The sequence below is a fragment of the Protopterus annectens genome, chromosome 8.part0 (assembly GCF_019279795.1).
Source record: "Protopterus annectens isolate FY-2018-M chromosome 8.part0, PAN1.0, whole genome shotgun sequence".
NCBI lineage: Eukaryota > Metazoa > Chordata > Ceratodontiformes > Protopteridae > Protopterus > Protopterus annectens.
Window position 1 is genome coordinate 1,096,168,463 of NC_056741.1, and position 18,281 is coordinate 1,096,186,743.

Sequence of the window (18,281 nt, forward strand, 5' to 3'; positions counted from 1 at the left end):
AAAAAAAAATGCAGGGCTGCTATCAGTCGAGGCAGGAAACTCACGCTATACGTAAAAGTAAGCACAATCCAAACACCAAATGCGTGAATCTCCAGAGGCAATAAAACGAAAGTAAAGTGCTCAACAAATCAAAATGCACTCATAAAAAAATTTTGATATTTATTCCAAACGAGTAAGCGCTTTCGCCAAAGGCTTCTTCAGACTCTTAATACAAAAACAAAATAAAACTGTAAAAAACTTTTAAAACTTCCCTAAAGTTACTATTGGTCAATACATCATTTCTTGTCACATGTTATGCTGTCTTAAAAAGACAGGAACTGAAATGTGTTTACATGGACTAAGCGTCCTTTCTTAATAAAATAACTGCTTCCATCAATATACATTCAATAATCCATACTGTCCGTACATGAGATTAAAAACATACATATACACTGACTCATCCTATAATATGTTAAACACTGTGCAACGTCCCTATGCGTTGCTGCATTTACTAAGATCTCGAGATTCCTGTGATATGCTGGTGTCATAGGGTTTAAAGTGCACAAAAAACAACTTTAATACTCGCGTTGCACTCTGTCAATATTGTTTAAAAAGCGTGCATCACGATTGTTTTATACATAATAATGATAATACTGCCACTTAACAATATATAAAAATATATAAAAAATGATAACTCAAGTAAAGAAGCTGACATTGCAAGGTTCGCTCCCTCAGGGAATAGAAGCGTACATTTGCGCTTACTCAACCTATGGCGTAATGAACACTTTACAATGTCCTTCAGCATTAACTAAAATCTCAATGTCGCTTGGACATATTGGTGTCATAAAATTGTAATACATATGTAGGAACATCTTTGATGCCAACATTGCACTCTGTCTACAGTGTGTAAAAAACCTACTTTACAGAAATTTTACATGTAATTATGTCAATGCTAAAACTTAACATTGTATACAATTGTAGCTCAAACAACAGTGCTCACATTGCGAAGTTCGCTCCCTTTGAGCATACATCTAGTTAGGTATAGAATGTATTTAAACAACTAATGTTTAAGTCTACATTATATATTCTCATATGTAATCGTGCGTTTATTAGGTTCATAGGTTCATAGGTTCATAGGTTCATACTAGGCTATCTGCCCGAGGGCATTTACAAGCCTAGCCCATAGTTTTGTGGCTTACGCCACCCCTTTAGTATGGGGAACTATACCCATTATTTTGCTGTGCCTCTGTTGAGCAGTGACACTGAGGTAATCCCTGGGGTATATCTGCGATCTCCCATCCATTGGTCAAGATTTCTCTTGAACAAGGCCAGCGAGGTGCTCTGCCTCACATATACCGGGATTTTATTCCACAGCATAGGGAGTCTTTGGGTGATGAATCTATCCCTCCGGCACGTCCTATTAATAGCCGTGTCGAGGTTTAAGTCTCCGCCCTTGTGGCTCTGACGGATCTAGATTTTTGAGGTGAAGCATATTCATCAAATCTGGGTTTGACATGGCCTTGTATGTTAGGCAAAGGTCACCTCTGAGCAAGCGGTAGCGACTGAATAGAGCTGGAGTTCTTTCAGTCGGGCAGCATAGGACAGATGTTTGAGACCCTTTATCCTTTTGGTGAGGAACTTTGTGGCCTCTCCAGCTGCTGCAAGTGTCGGGTCAGATACATTCCGAATGGGGCATTGTACTCAATCATTGGTCTGATGAGTGATGAGTATAGGGAGACTATGACCTCCTTGATCTAGATGAGAATCCCTTCATGATAAGGTGGGCAATGTAGAAGGTCTTCCTAACTACTTTAGCTACATGGGTGTCGAATGACAGACTACTATCAACCTGGGTCCCCAGGTCCCTGATAACTTCTTCTGTACTCAGTGGTTGCCACCTATTTGGTAGCTAGGGGTAACCTTGTTTTTCCCGAAGGGTATGACTATGCATTTTTGGCATTTAACTTTAGGCCATGGCTCTGGCACCAGTTATCCGTTTCTGTGAGACCCTTCTGAAGGATATCTGTGTCAGATGTGTTTTCTACTATGGCCCAGTTTGCAGTCATCTGCAAACTTTGTCAACCATAACCCTCCTGTGTTTGCTTGTACCGGAAAAGTAGATGCCAAACAAGAGTGGGCCCAGGACTGAGCCCTGTGGTACACCACTTGTGACAGGCTTTGAGTCTGACATGGCGCCAGCAACTCTGACCCTGTGGGTTCTGTCACTCAGCCAGTTTGCAACCCATCTTGTGATGTATGGGTTAACATTTAAGCTGATGAGTTTTCAATGATACCCGAGTGGGGTATTGTATCAAAGGCCTTCGCCAGATCGAGGTAGGCTGTATGGACTGCCTTTCCCTCATCAATGGCTTTGGTGACTGTTTGAAAAAGTCAACCAAGTTTAGAAGGCATGATCTGCCTTTGACAAAGCCAAACTGGGATGGATCCAAAGTCTGCAAATTCCCTATGTCTTTATTTATGAGGTCCATTATGATCCTCTCCATGGCTTTGCAGATAAGGCTTGTCAAGCTAATGGGCGGTAATTTCCAGGGTCGGTGGAGGCACCGCCTTTGTGAAGTGGGACCACAGTTGCAGTCGCCACTCCCTGGGTACATATCCAGAGGTAAGACTATGATTAAACAGCTGTCCTAGCTGTGGGTTTAATTCCTCGTTGAGTTCGTGGAGCACACAGCCGGGGACACCATCAGGTCCCATGGATGCTGTGTTTTTGCTGGAAGAGCAGTTCTCACTTGGGCGTTGGAGATGTTTGGGGGCTGCAATCGCTTGGTATAGATATCTCTCCTTTTGGGGAGGGAGAAGTTTGCACTGAACCTGTCAGCCAGTATGTTGGCAATGTCTGTAGGATCAGTAATCTTCACATCATTTTGAACTAGTTCTGAGCATATCTGGGAGTTTCCTCCCAGGTTTCTAACATAGCTAAAGAAGGCCTTATGATTGTCTTTTGAGTCTTTAGCTATTTTTCTCTCAAAATTTGCTTTGGATGATTTTATGAGAGCTCTTAGTTTTTACTTATAGTGATCAAGGGTGTCTTACCTTTTAAGGATTTTGCTCTATCTTGTAGTAGCTTCCTCCTTTTGTTGTAGAGTTTGTTTATGGCTGGGGTCCACCAGAGTGGACGCTTGCCTTTGGTACAAAGAGTCTTTGTTTTGCTTGGGATTGCCTTATCCATGCAGTCCTGCAGGTGCTGGTAGAAGGCATTTGTAAGTGATTCAGCGGCTTGAGTACTGTTTTCCGTCGGCTCGGGGCCTTAAAGGAGACCACACTAGTCTTTAGAAGTGTGAAGTCGGCTTTGAGAAGTTCTTTACTGTGGTCTTTTTATTTCAGGTGGGGGTGGGATGAGGACCTCCAGCGAGATTAGTTGTGATCTGATCTCACCAGTGAGGGGTATACTTCCGGTGTTGAACATTGTGCTCCCATGTTCGTGATGATGAGATCAAGTATGTTTTCTCCTCTTGTGGGGATGGTGACTAGTTGTTCCATGGCATTTGAGTTTATGAATTCCAGAACTTTTGGGCTAGGGTGTTTGGGCTTGAGTAGTGTTCCCAGTCTATATTAGGGTAATTGAAGTCACCTAGTATGATGGTGTTTGGTGATACATTTATCCCTCTAGTGTTTTCAGGAAGGCCATGTGAGGTTCCTGAGTTTGTGAGGGTGGCCTGTAACATGCTACAATTTGCAGAGCAGTCTTGCCTATGGTTAATTGCACCTGGATGGTCTCCGATGCATCGTGCGTTGCCACCAGTCTTGAGTGTGGGTGTCTTTGATGAATATGGATACCCCCTCCTTTCTTAGTACTGTCGGATTTTGGGGCCGGAGCATGATAAGAGGTAAAACCTGATAGTGCTGGGGTGCTCTCAGGAGCCTTGAACCAGGTTTCTGTCACTGCACAGACATCGATGTTCTCCATACTGAGAAGGGCCTCAGTGCGTGCATTTTGAGATTTAGACTTCTGGCATTGAGCAGCATTACCCTTAGTTTTTCCTTTTTGTGTTCTAGGGTGGTAGGTTTAGAATTTGAGCCTTGCCTAAAAAGGCACTATGGGGTGGCAAGAGCCTTTGCCAATATCCGAATCCCAGGGTGACAGGTGCAAGCCGTCCCTTGAAGCAGCGTGGCTTGTCCAGCATGTCATCCCAGGCAGACAGACATTGGATCCCTTTGAATGACACCAGAGTTTAAGCCAATTGTTAAAGCTGATCATCTTATCTCTGTATTGTGGCATCATTCTTGGTGAAGGTAGGATACTGCTCAAGGTCAGGGTCATACCTGCCTGGGCTACATAATCAGAGAGCTCCTCAATGTCTCTTTCATGTAGTCCAGGAGGTGCGTCTCAGGTCGTTTACACCAGCGTGGACAATGACTGAGTCATATTTGTACCTGCTGTTGAGAGACCTGAGTGCTTGCGTTATGTGGCGGATTCTAGCCCGACAGGCAGCTTACTGTGACCTTCTCCTTACTCAGTCTGGTGGCGGGGCGTCAGTGTGTCTGACTATGGAGTCACCAATGACTAGTGTGTCTGGCATTGTGTTTGGCCTTAAGGGCTGTGACTGTTTGACACTCTGACTGTGAGGTCTATGTGTTGCAGGTGTTGTGTTCTGAGGTGGTGGTTGTTTGGGTGTCTGCTTTGGTGGCCTCTGCTGTTTTGGTAGATTTTTGATCAGAGCCATGAGTATGTCTTTGTGTGTTTATGTGTATGATTTGAGGTTGTGATGGTACTATGTGAGACTGGGTCTATAGTGTGTGTGGTAACCTTCTCCTCCTGACTGGTCTTGCCAGTCCTATGTTGAGAGCTCAGCCTCCAGTTTGGCCGTAGAGGTGCATCTCGCGCGTGTATTTGTGTTTGCTGGGAGGAGGAGAAGGTTGTCTGTGTACATGAGGCAATTGTAACATTGCCTCAATATTCAGGTTCACCAGCTGAGCAGGAGAGGACACTAGCAACTGATCCCTCGACATGCTAGAAGGACTAGACAAAAACTTTAAAAAGAGATTCCGGGGGCGTGAGTGACCGAGAAATCGGGGTTTGCCTTTTTGGGGTGCTATCTATAAGAGTGCCGTATCAAGGTAATAAGTACTGTAGGAGCAAGTGCTAGGTTTAACAGATAGAGAAAAGTCTACTTGGAGTCAAGTAGAGATGATCTTTTTAGGTATTAGAGAAAGTGCTAGTAACAGGGATGCTTAAAGGTAAGATTGAGAAGAATGCACTCTGCAGTGTGCACTAGAGAAGTTAGATATGAAAGTAGGTAACTTGAGTTTTACCTGTTTAAAAAGTTAAGGTTTAGTGGAAGTTACTATTTTTAAAACAGCAAGATGGACTGAAAGGGTGGTTACTTTTGTATTTTGGTACTATGAAATACTGTAGGATGGCCAATAAATTTAAATAATTGAAGGTGGGATTTCAAAAGTGATGGTTTTGTGATTACTCACATAAGCCAGTGAAAGTAGAGAGAAATGAGATATATGGTCAGATTAACATAAGAGGCGGGCAACTAGAAAGACAGTGGTATTTAACAAGACAACTTAAATGGGTGGGAGGGAGGGGAAAAATTCTGCCTGACTCAGAACAGAGAGAGCTGTGGTCTCTTTTGAAGTTTTAATATGCTGTTAAACAGAATGCAAGCAAAACACAAGGTAAAGAAAACAAACTACAGTATTCAAAATATAGAAAGGCAATACAGAAATACAAAATATAACAGCAAACTAACCTTTCCTTCACAGCAAAGTGTAGCAGAGTCTGGATGAGCCTTTCTGGTAAAAGCAGTTATTAGCTCCATACGAGCATACATCGGGTTGAGTATATATTAAAATTTTAAATAATGTATCGTGTTCATACCTACTGGTACATTTGTTAGAAAAAATAATGAAATGAAAATAAAAATAAATATACACGGGATAAGCCCGTGACATAAGGCTCTAATAATACCAACAGTAAAAGCAACTGATATTCCTTAAGTAAAAACCTGGGTCTCTATTTATTATCACTTGGGGGTGATGGTACTTTTATAAAACAATAGATAGAAATACAGTCCGCACTATGTATTAATCGATACATGTGAGCACTATGCGTATCTTTTCATTGTTGTACATCTTAGGGAACCTTACTGACAGCTTTGGAAATCCCAGGACCTAACTATATTGTAAATTAATACTGCATCAAAGAACCAAATTGAAGTATCCTCAAAATGGTCTAAGTGCTGTACCCAAAAACTGTGGATACTAATCTCTACGGACTTAACACTTAGGAATGTGGTATATATGCTCTCATATGATACTAAAACTACAATTTACCTACATCTCTATATAGCCAACATTTCCTAGAAAATGAAAGCGTACTTCTTCGTCACTATATGCTTTATAACGCTCATTCTATAGGAGTTGTTATCTTAGGTCTATAAGGATTAATCAATTCACTAATCTACGTCGACAAGTACAGGGTCGTCAATAATGGGTTTTCAAATCCCCTTAGTGCAATAAGTATGCGTGGTGACGAGGCTCATCATCTACGTAACCTCCTACTTTTCAAAAATGGCTTTAGTTGTACTTTATCATTAAGGCCTGGAAGTCTATCAGACCTTAATCTTATAATCCATCTTGTTTCTTGCTCTAAGGTTCTATTAATTAAATCTCCACCTCTGAAGCCTTCAAAAACACGTTGAATGACACAAAACTTGAAGTTGTGACTTGTGCCTGCCAGTCTATTGTGTCTGGCCAAGGCATTAGTCTCAGTGCCCACTCTGATGTGGTACGTATGTTCCCTAACTCTCTCCTTAAGTGATCTGTTGGTTTTCCCTATATAATATCCATTACAGGCTGTACAAGTGGCCATGTATACTACATTCTTGCTTTCGCAGTTCGTGTTAGTTCTGAAATTATAAATACGTCCTGTAACAGGATGCTCAAAATTAGTTTCTTTATTTATGTAGATACATTGCTTGCAATGACCACAAGATACAGTGTTCTTATCATCTATCGACGTACTTTTCGACTGATATCTAGGTCTGCATAAAATGCTCTTTAAATTCGGATGGTTTTTGTAGGCTATACGTGGTACTGGGCCTACTATCTCACTGACATCCCTATCTGATTTCAGAATTCCCCAATGTCTATTCATGGCTCTTTTCACTTCCAGGTTCATCCTACTGAAAGTGAGATTGGCTCTGACCTCAGTTTTCGAAGGTGTTCGACTCTTTGTTGTTCCTTCCTGTGCCATGAAATATGGTTTAGCGGTACTAGTCCTTAAGGTCTCCACTATATTAACCATATCTGATATTTCCTTTTCTTTATAACCCCTTTCTAGAAATCTCTCCTTCATATCCTCTATTCCTTTATCATAATTTTCTTGTTGTGAATTCAATCTCGATACTCTCATGAATTGTCCTTTAAGGACATTCTGAAATACATGTCCAGGGTGCATACTATTTCTGTGTAATATGTTATTCCTTTGGCACCCTTTCCTGTGAATTGTTGTATTAATCAAACCATTGGGCATCCTAAATACCTCCACATCCAAGAAGGGTAGACTTTTATCTGAGAAATTCATAGTGAATTTTAAAAAGTCCGTCGTGTTATCCAAGTAAGATACAAAATTTTTTAAGGAGGGTTCATCCCCCAACCATATAAAAAAGAGGTCATCTACAAATCGGCAGTACATACCGACGTACTCTTTAAAAAATGGGTTGTCATAAAGGTGAACATCCTCCCACCTAGCCATCACTAGGTTGGCGTAGCTATTTGCACAAGATGTGCCCATAGCTACGCCATCCTTCTGTAAATATATAACTTCTTGAAATACAAAAGCATTGTTGGTCAATATGGTCTCAAGTAACAATGCAATAAGATCAACCTTTTTGTCCGAAAAATCAGAGTGTGTTTTCAAATATTCAGTTAACATTCTTATCCCTGTGTCATTCGGAATCACTGTGAATAAACTGACTACATCTAGTGTCACAAAGAAAAAATGTTGCTGTTCACCCAAGGATCGAGTTTGGGAGTATAAATCTAAAAGAAATTGCTTGCTGTCTTTCAAAATTTTCTTGTTTTCACTGACTAATGGTCTTAGTACACTTTCCAAATAAATAGACAGAGGTTCAGTGACCCAACCCTGACCTGCAACAATGGGTCTTAACGGTGGATCTATGCTGTTCTTATGGACTTTGGGAAGTCCCTGTATAATCGGAATGGTGGGATCATTCACCTTGAGGTACTCATAAGTTGTTGTGTTATATCCTGCGACATTACTAGGTCATCTAAGGTATTGTAAACACTAAACACCATTTCTGTTAAAGTGCCCTTGGTTAGTTTAGAATATGTGTTACTATCATCAAGCATCTGGAACATTTTGCCTGCATAGTGTACATCATCCATGATGACCACAGGGCCACCTTTATCAGCTGGTCTTATTACTATAGAACTATCATCTTTTAGGGATACTTATTGCACTAAGGGGATTTGAAAACCCATTATTGACGACCCTGTACTTGTCGACGTAGATTAGTGAATTGATTAATCCTTATAGACCTAAGATAACAACTCCTATAGAATGAGCGTTATAAAGCGTATAGTGACGAAGAAGTACTCTTTCATTTTCTAGGAAATGTTGGCTATATAGAGATGTAGGTAAATTGTAGTTTTAGTATCATATGAGAGCATATATACCACATTCCTAAGTGTTAAGTCCGTAGAGATTAGTATCCACAGTTTTTGGGTACAGCACTTAGACCATTTTGAGGATACTTCAATTTGGTTCTTTGATGCAGTATTAATTTACAATATAGTTAGGTCCTGGGATTTCCAAAGCTGTCAGTAAGGTTCCCTAAGATGTACAACAATGAAAAGATACGCATAGTGCTCACATGTATCGATTAATACATAGTGCGGACTGTATTTCTATCTATTGTTTTATAAAAGTACCATCACCCCCAAGTGATAATAAATAGAGACCCAGGTTTTTACTTAAGGAAAATCAGTTGCTTTTACTATATATTATAGGCACTGTTGGTATTATTAGAGCCTTTTGTCACGGGTTTATCCCGCGTATATTTATTTTATTTATTTATTTTTTCTAACAAACGCACCAGTAGGTATGAACACGATACATTATTTTAAAAAAATTTTATATATACTCAACCCGATGCATGCTCGTATGGAGCTAATATCGCACGCTTATTAATTCCTAATAAACGCAAGATTACATATGAGAATATATAATGTAGACTTAAACATTAGTTGTTTAAATACATTCTATACCTAACCAGGTGTAAGCTCAAAGGGAGCGAACTTCGCAATGTGAGCACTGTTGTTTGAGCTACAATTGTATACAATGTTAAGTTTTAGCATTGACATAATTACATGTAAAATTTCTGTAAAGTAGTTTTTTACACACTGTAGACAGAGTGCAATGATGGCATCAAAGATGTTCCTAATTATGTATTACAAATTTATGACACCAATATGTTCAAGCGATATTGAGATTTTAGTTAATGCTGAAGGACATTGTAAAGTGTTCATTACTCCATAGGTTGAGTAAGTACAAATGTACGCTTCTATTCCCTGAGGGAGCGAATCTCGCAATGTCAGCTTCTTTACTTGAGTTACCATTTTTTATATATTTTTATATATTGTTTAGTGGTAGTATTATCATTATTATGTATAAAACAATCGTGATGCACGCTTTTTAAACAATATTGACAGAGTGCAACGCGAGTATTAAAGTTGTTTTTTGTGCACTTTAAACCCTATGACACCAGCATATCATAGGAATCTCGAGATCTTAGTAAATGCAGCAACGCATAGGGACGTTGCATAGTGTTTAACACATTATAGGATGAGTTAGTGTATATGTATGTTTTTAATTTCATGTACGGACAGTATGGATTATTGAATGTATATTGACGGAAGCAGTTATTTTATTAAGAAAGGACGCTTCGTCCATGTAAACACATTTCAGTTCCTGTCTTTTTAAAACAGCATAACATGTGACAAGAAATGATGTATTGGCCAATAGCAACTTTAGGGAAGTTTTAAAAGTTTTTACAGTTTTATTTTGTTTTTGTATTAAGAGTCTGAAGAAGCCTTTGGCGAAAGCGCTTACTCGTTGGAATAAATATCAAATCTATTTTTATGAGTGCATTCTGATTTGTTGAGCACTGCACTTTCGTTTTATTGCCTCTGGAGATTCACGCATTTGGTGTTTGGTTTCTGAATACTACAACAGTGATGTCAGCAGCAGTAATAATCCATTCATTCTGAATACTACAACAGTGATGTCAGCAGCAGTAATAATCCATTCATTCTGAATACTACAACAGTGATGTCAGCAGCAGTAATAATCCATTCATTCTGAATACTACAACAGTGATGTCAGCAGCAGTAATAATCCATTCATTCTGAATACTACAACAGTGATGTCAGCAGTGATAATCCATTCATTCTGAATACTACAACAGTGATGTCAGCAGCAGTAATAATCCATTCATTCTGAATACTACAACAGTGATGTCAGCAGCAGTAATAATCCATTCATTCTGAATACTACAACAGTGATGTCAGCAGCAGTAATAATCCATTCATTCTGAATACTACAACAGTGATGTCAGCAGCAGTAATAATCCATTCATTCTGAATACTACAACAGTGATGTCAGCAGCAGTAATAATCCATTCATTCTGAATACTACAACAGTGATGTCAGCAGCAGTAATAATCCATTCATTCTGAATACTACAACAGTGATGTCAGCAGCAGTGATAATCCATTCATTCTGAATACTACAACAGTGATGTCAGCAGCAGTAATAATCCATTCATTCTGAATACTACAACAGTGATGTCAGCAGCAGTGATAATCCATTCATTCTGAATACTACAACAGTGATGTCAGCAGTAATAATCCATTCATTCTGAATACTACAACAGTGATGTCAGCAGCAGTAATAATCCATTCATTCTGAATACTACAACAGTGATGTCAGCAGCAGTAATAATCCATTCATTCTGAATACTACAACAGTGATGTCAGCAGCAGTAATAATCCATTCATTCTGAATACTACAACAGTGATGTCAGCAGTAATAATCCATTCATTCTGAATACTACAACAGTGATGTCAGCAGCAGTAATAATCCATTCATTCTGAATACTACAACAGTGATGTCAGCAGCAGTAATAATCCATTCATTCTGAATACTACAACAGTGATGTCAGCAGCAGTAATAATCCATTCATTCTGAATACTACAACAGTGATGTCAGCAGTGATAATCCATTCATTCTGAATACTACAACAGTGATGTCAGCAGCAGTAATAATCCATTCATTCTGAATACTACAACAGTGATGTCAGCAGCAGTAATAATCCATTCATTCTGAATACTACAACAGTGATGTCAGCAGCAGTAATAATCCATTCATTCTGAATACTACAACAGTGATGTCAGCAGCAGTAATAATCCATTCATTCTGAATACTACAACAGTGATGTCAGCAGCAGTGATAATCCATTCATTCTGAATACTACAACAGTGATGTCAGCAGCAGTAATAATCCATTCATTCTGAATACTACAACAGTGATGTCAGCAGCAGTGATAATCCATTCATTCTGAATACTACAACAGTGATGTCAGCAGCAGTAATAATCCATTCATTCTGAATACTACAACAGTGATGTCAGCAGCAGTAATAATCCATTCATTCTGAATACTACAACAGTGATGTCAGCAGCAGTAATAATCCATTCATTCTGAATACTACAACAGTGATGTCAGCAGCAGTAATAATCCATTCATTCTGAATACTACAACAGTGATGTCAGCAGCAGTAATAATCCATTCATTCTGAATACTACAACAGTGATGTCAGCAGCAGTAATAATCCATTCATTCTGAATACTACAACAGTGATGTCAGCAGTAATAATCCATTCATTCTGAATACTACAACAGTGATGTCAGCAGTGATAATCCATTCATTCTGAATACTACAACAGTGATGTCAGCAGCAGTGATAATCCATTCATTCTGAATACTACAACAGTGATGTCAGCAGCAGTAATAATCCATTCATTCTGAATACTACAACAGTGATGTCAGCAGCAGTGATAATCCATTCATTCTGAATACTACAACAGTGATGTCAGCAGCAGTAATAATCCATTCATTCTGAATACTACAACAGTGATGTCAGCAGCAGTGATAATCCATTCATTCTGAATACTACAACAGTGATGTCAGCAGTAATAATCCATTCATTCTGAATACTACAACAGTGATGTCAGCAGCAGTAATAATCCATTCATTCTGAATACTACAACAGTGATGTCAGCAGTGATAATCCATTCATTCTGAATACTACAACAGTGATGTCAGCAGCAGTAATAATCCATTCATTCTGAATACTACAACAGTGATGTCAGCAGTGATAATCCATTCATTCTGAATACTACAACAGTGATGTCAGCAGCAGTGATAATCCATTCATTCTGAATACTACAACAGTGATGTCAGCAGCAGTAATAATCCATTCATTCTGAATACTACAACAGTGATGTCAGCAGCAGTAATAATCCATTCATTCTGAATACTACAACAGTGATGTCAGCAGTGATAATCCATTCATTCTGAATACTACAACAGTGATGTCAGCAGCAGTAATAATCCATTCATTCTGAATACTACAACAGTGATGTCAGCAGCAGTAATAATCCATTCATTCTGAATACTACAACAGTGATGTCAGCAGTGATAATCCATTCATTCTGAATACTACAACAGTGATGTCAGCAGCAGTAATAATCCATTCATTCTGAATACTACAACAGTGATGTCAGCAGCAGTAATAATCCATTCATTCTGAATACTACAACAGTGATGTCAGCAGTGATAATCCATTCATTCTGAATACTACAACAGTGATGTCAGCAGCAGTGATAATCCATTCATTCTGAATACTACAACAGTGATGTCAGCAGCAGTGATAATCCATTCATTCTGAATACTACAACAGTGATGTCAGCAGCAGTAATAATCCATTCATTCTGAATACTACAACAGTGATGTCAGCAGCAGTAATAATCCATTCATTCTGAATACTACAACAGTGATGTCAGCAGTGATAATCCATTCATTCTGAATACTACAACAGTGATGTCAGCAGCAGTGATAATCCATTCATTCTGAATACTACAACAGTGATGTCAGCAGTAATAATCCATTCATTCTGAATACTACAACAGTGATGTCAGCAGCAGTAATAATCCATTCATTCTGAATACTACAACAGTGATGTCAGCAGCAGTAATAATCCATTCATTCTGAATACTACAACAGTGATGTCAGCAGCAGTAATAATCCATTCATTCTGAATACTACAACAGTGATGTCAGCAGCAGTAATAATCCATTCATTCTGAATACTACAACAGTGATGTCAGCAGTAATAATCCATTCATTCTGAATACTACAACAGTGATGTCAGCAGCAGTAATAATCCATTCATTCTGAATACTACAACAGTGATGTCAGCAGCAGTAATAATCCATTCATTCTGAATACTACAACAGTGATGTCAGCAGCAGTAATAATCCATTCATTCTGAATACTACAACAGTGATGTCAGCAGCAGTAATAATCCATTCATTCTGAATACTACAACAGTGATGTCAGCAGTGATAATCCATTCATTCTGAATACTACAACAGTGATGTCAGCAGTGATAATCCATTCATTCTGAATACTACAACAGTGATGTCAGCAGCAGTAATAATCCATTCATTCTGAATACTACAACAGTGATGTCAGCAGCAGTAATAATCCATTCATTCTGAATACTACAACAGTGATGTCAGCAGTGATAATCCATTCATTCTGAATACTACAACAGTGATGTCAGCAGCAGTAATAATCCATTCATTCTGAATACTACAACAGTGATGTCAGCAGCAGTAATAATCCATTCATTCTGAATACTACAACAGTGATGTCAGCAGCAGTAATAATCCATTCATTCTGAATACTACAACAGTGATGTCAGCAGCAGTAATAATCCATTCATTCTGAATACTACAACAGTGATGTCAGCAGTAATAATCCATTCATTCTGAATACTACAACAGTGATGTCAGCAGCAGTAATAATCCATTCATTCTGAATACTACAACAGTGATGTCAGCAGCAGTAATAATCCATTCATTCTGAATACTACAACAGTGATGTCAGCAGCAGTAATAATCCATTCATTCTGAATACTACAACAGTGATGTCAGCAGTGATAATCCATTCATTCTGAATACTACAACAGTGATGTCAGCAGCAGTAATAATCCATTCATTCTGAATACTACAACAGTGATGTCAGCAGCAGTAATAATCCATTCATTCTGAATACTACAACAGTGATGTCAGCAGCAGTAATAATCCATTCATTCTGAATACTACAACAGTGATGTCAGCAGCAGTAATAATCCATTCATTCTGAATACTACAACAGTGATGTCAGCAGTGATAATCCATTCATTCTGAATACTACAACAGTGATGTCAGCAGCAGTAATAATCCATTCATTCTGAATACTACAACAGTGATGTCAGCAGTGATAATCCATTCATTCTGAATACTACAACAGTGATGTCAGCAGCAGTGATAATCCATTCATTCTGAATACTACAACAGTGATGTCAGCAGCAGTAATAATCCATTCATTCTGAATACTACAACAGTGATGTCAGCAGTAATAATCCATTCATTCTGAATACTACAACAGTGATGTCAGCAGCAGTAATAATCCATTCATTCTGAATACTACAACAGTGATGTCAGCAGCAGTAATAATCCATTCATTCTGAATACTACAACAGTGATGTCAGCAGCAGTAATAATCCATTCATTCTGAATACTACAACAGTGATGTCAGCAGCAGTAATAATCCATTCATTCTGAATACTACAACAGTGATGTCAGCAGCAGTAATAATCCATTCATTCTGAATACTACAACAGTGATGTCAGCAGCAGTGATAATCCATTCATTCTGAATACTACAACAGTGATGTCAGCAGCAGTAATAATCCATTCATTCTGAATACTACAACAGTGATGTCAGCAGCAGTGATAATCCATTCATTCTGAATACTACAACAGTGATGTCAGCAGCAGTAATAATCCATTCATTCTGAATACTACAACAGTGATGTCAGCAGCAGTGATAATCCATTCATTCTGAATACTACAACAGTGATGTCAGCAGCAGTAATAATCCATTCATTCTGAATACTACAACAGTGATGTCAGCAGCAGTAATAATCCATTCATTCTGAATACTACAACAGTGATGTCAGCAGTGATAATCCATTCATTCTGAATACTACAACAGTGATGTCAGCAGCAGTAATAATCCATTCATTCTGAATACTACAACAGTGATGTCAGCAGCAGTGATAATCCATTCATTCTGAATACTACAACAGTGATGTCAGCAGCAGTAATAATCCATTCATTCTGAATACTACAACAGTGATGTCAGCAGCAGTAATAATCCATTCATTCTGAATACTACAACAGTGATGTCAGCAGCAGTGATAATCCATTCATTCTGAATACTACAACAGTGATGTCAGCAGCAGTGATAATCCATTCATTCTGAATACTACAACAGTGATGTCAGCAGCAGTAATAATCCATTCATTCTGAATACTACAACAGTGATGTCAGCAGCAGTAATAATCCATTCATTCTGAATACTACAACAGTGATGTCAGCAGTGATAATCCATTCATTCTGAATACTACAACAGTGATGTCAGCAGCAGTAATAATCCATTCATTCTGAATACTACAACAGTGATGTCAGCAGCAGTAATAATCCATTCATTCTGAATACTACAACAGTGATGTCAGCAGCAGTGATAATCCATTCATTCTGAATACTACAACAGTGATGTCAGCAGCAGTAATAATCCATTCATTCTGAATACTACAACAGTGATGTCAGCAGCAGTAATAATCCATTCATTCTGAATACTACAACAGTGATGTCAGCAGTGATAATCCATTCATTCTGAATACTACAACAGTGATGTCAGCAGTAATAATCCATTCATTCTGAATACTACAACAGTGATGTCAGCAGCAGTAATAATCCATTCATTCTGAATACTACAACAGTGATGTCAGCAGTGATAATAATCCATTCATTCTGAATACTACAACAGTGATGTCAGCAGCAGTAATAATCCATTCATTCTGAATACTACAACAGTGATGTCAGCAGCAGTAATAATCCATTCATTCTGAATACTACAACAGTGATGTCAGCAGCAGTAATAATCCATTCATTCTGAATACTACAACAGTGATGTCAGCAGCAGTAATAATCCATTCATTCTGAATACTACAACAGTGATGTCAGCAGTAATAATCCATTCATTCTGAATACTACAACAGTGATGTCAGCAGCAGTAATAATCCATTCATTCTGAATACTACAACAGTGATGTCAGCAGCAGTAATAATCCATTCATTCTGAATACTACAACAGTGATGTCAGCAGCAGTAATAATCCATTCATTCTGAATACTACAACAGTGATGTCAGCAGCAGTAATAATCCATTCATTCTGAATACTACAACAGTGATGTCAGCAGCAGTAATAATCCATTCATTCTGAATACTACAACAGTGATGTCAGCAGCAGTAATAATCCATTCATTCTGAATACTACAACAGTGATGTCAGCAGTAATAATCCATTCATTCTGAATACTACAACAGTGATGTCAGCAGCAGTAATAATCCATTCATTCTGAATACTACAACAGTGATGTCAGCAGCAGTGATAATCCATTCATTCTGAATACTACAACAGTGATGTCAGCAGCAGTAATAATCCATTCATTCTGAATACTACAACAGTGATGTCAGCAGCAGTAATAATCCATTCATTCTGAATACTACAACAGTGATGTCAGCAGCAGTAATAATCCATTCATTCTGAATACTACAACAGTGATGTCAGCAGCAGTAATAATCCATTCATTCTGAATACTACAACAGTGATGTCAGCAGTAATAATCCATTCATTCTGAATACTACAACAGTGATGTCAGCAGCAGTAATAATCCATTCATTCTGAATACTACAACAGTGATGTCAGCAGCAGTAATAATCCATTCATTCTGAATACTACAACAGTGATGTCAGCAGCAGTAATAATCCATTCATTCTGAATACTACAACAGTGATGTCAGCAGTGATAATCCATTCATTCTGAATACTACAACAGTGATGTCAGCAGCAGTAATAATCCATTCATTCTGAATACTACAACAGTGATGTCAGCAGCAGTGATAATCCATTCATTCTGAATACTACAACAGTGATGTCAGCAGCAGTAATAATCCATTCATTCTGAATACTACAACAGTGATGTCAGCAGTAATAATCCATTCATTCTGAATACTACAACAGTGATGTCAGCAGTGATAATCCATTCATTCTGAATACTACAACAGTGATGTCAGCAGTGATAATCCATTCATTCTGAATACTACAACAGTGATGTCAGCAGCAGTAATAATCCATTCATTCTGAATACTACAACAGTGATGTCAGCAGCAGTAATAATCCATTCATTCTGAATACTACAACAGTGATGTCAGCAGCAGTAATAATCCATTCATTCTGAATACTACAACAGTGATGTCAGCAGCAGTAATAATCCATTCATTCTGAATACTACAACAGTGATGTCAGCAGCAGTAATAATCCATTCATTCTGAATACTACAACAGTGATGTCAGCAGTGATAATCCATTCATTCTGAATACTACAACAGTGATGTCAGCAGCAGTAATAATCCATTCATTCTGAATACTACAACAGTGATGTCAGCAGTAATAATCCATTCATTCTGAATACTACAACAGTGATGTCAGCAGCAGTAATAATCCATTCATTCTGAATACTACAACAGTGATGTCAGCAGCAGTAATAATCCATTCATTCTGAATACTACAACAGTGATGTCAGCAGCAGTAATAATCCATTCATTCTGAATACTACAACAGTGATGTCAGCAGTAATAATCCATTCATTCTGAATACTACAACAGTGATGTCAGCAGCAGTAATAATCCATTCATTCTGAATACTACAACAGTGATGTCAGCAGTGATAATCCATTCATTCTGAATACTACAACAGTGATGTCAGCAGTCATAATCCATTCATTCTGAATACTACAACAATGATGTCAACAGCAGTAATAATCCATTCATTCTGAATACTACAACAGTGATGTCAGCAGG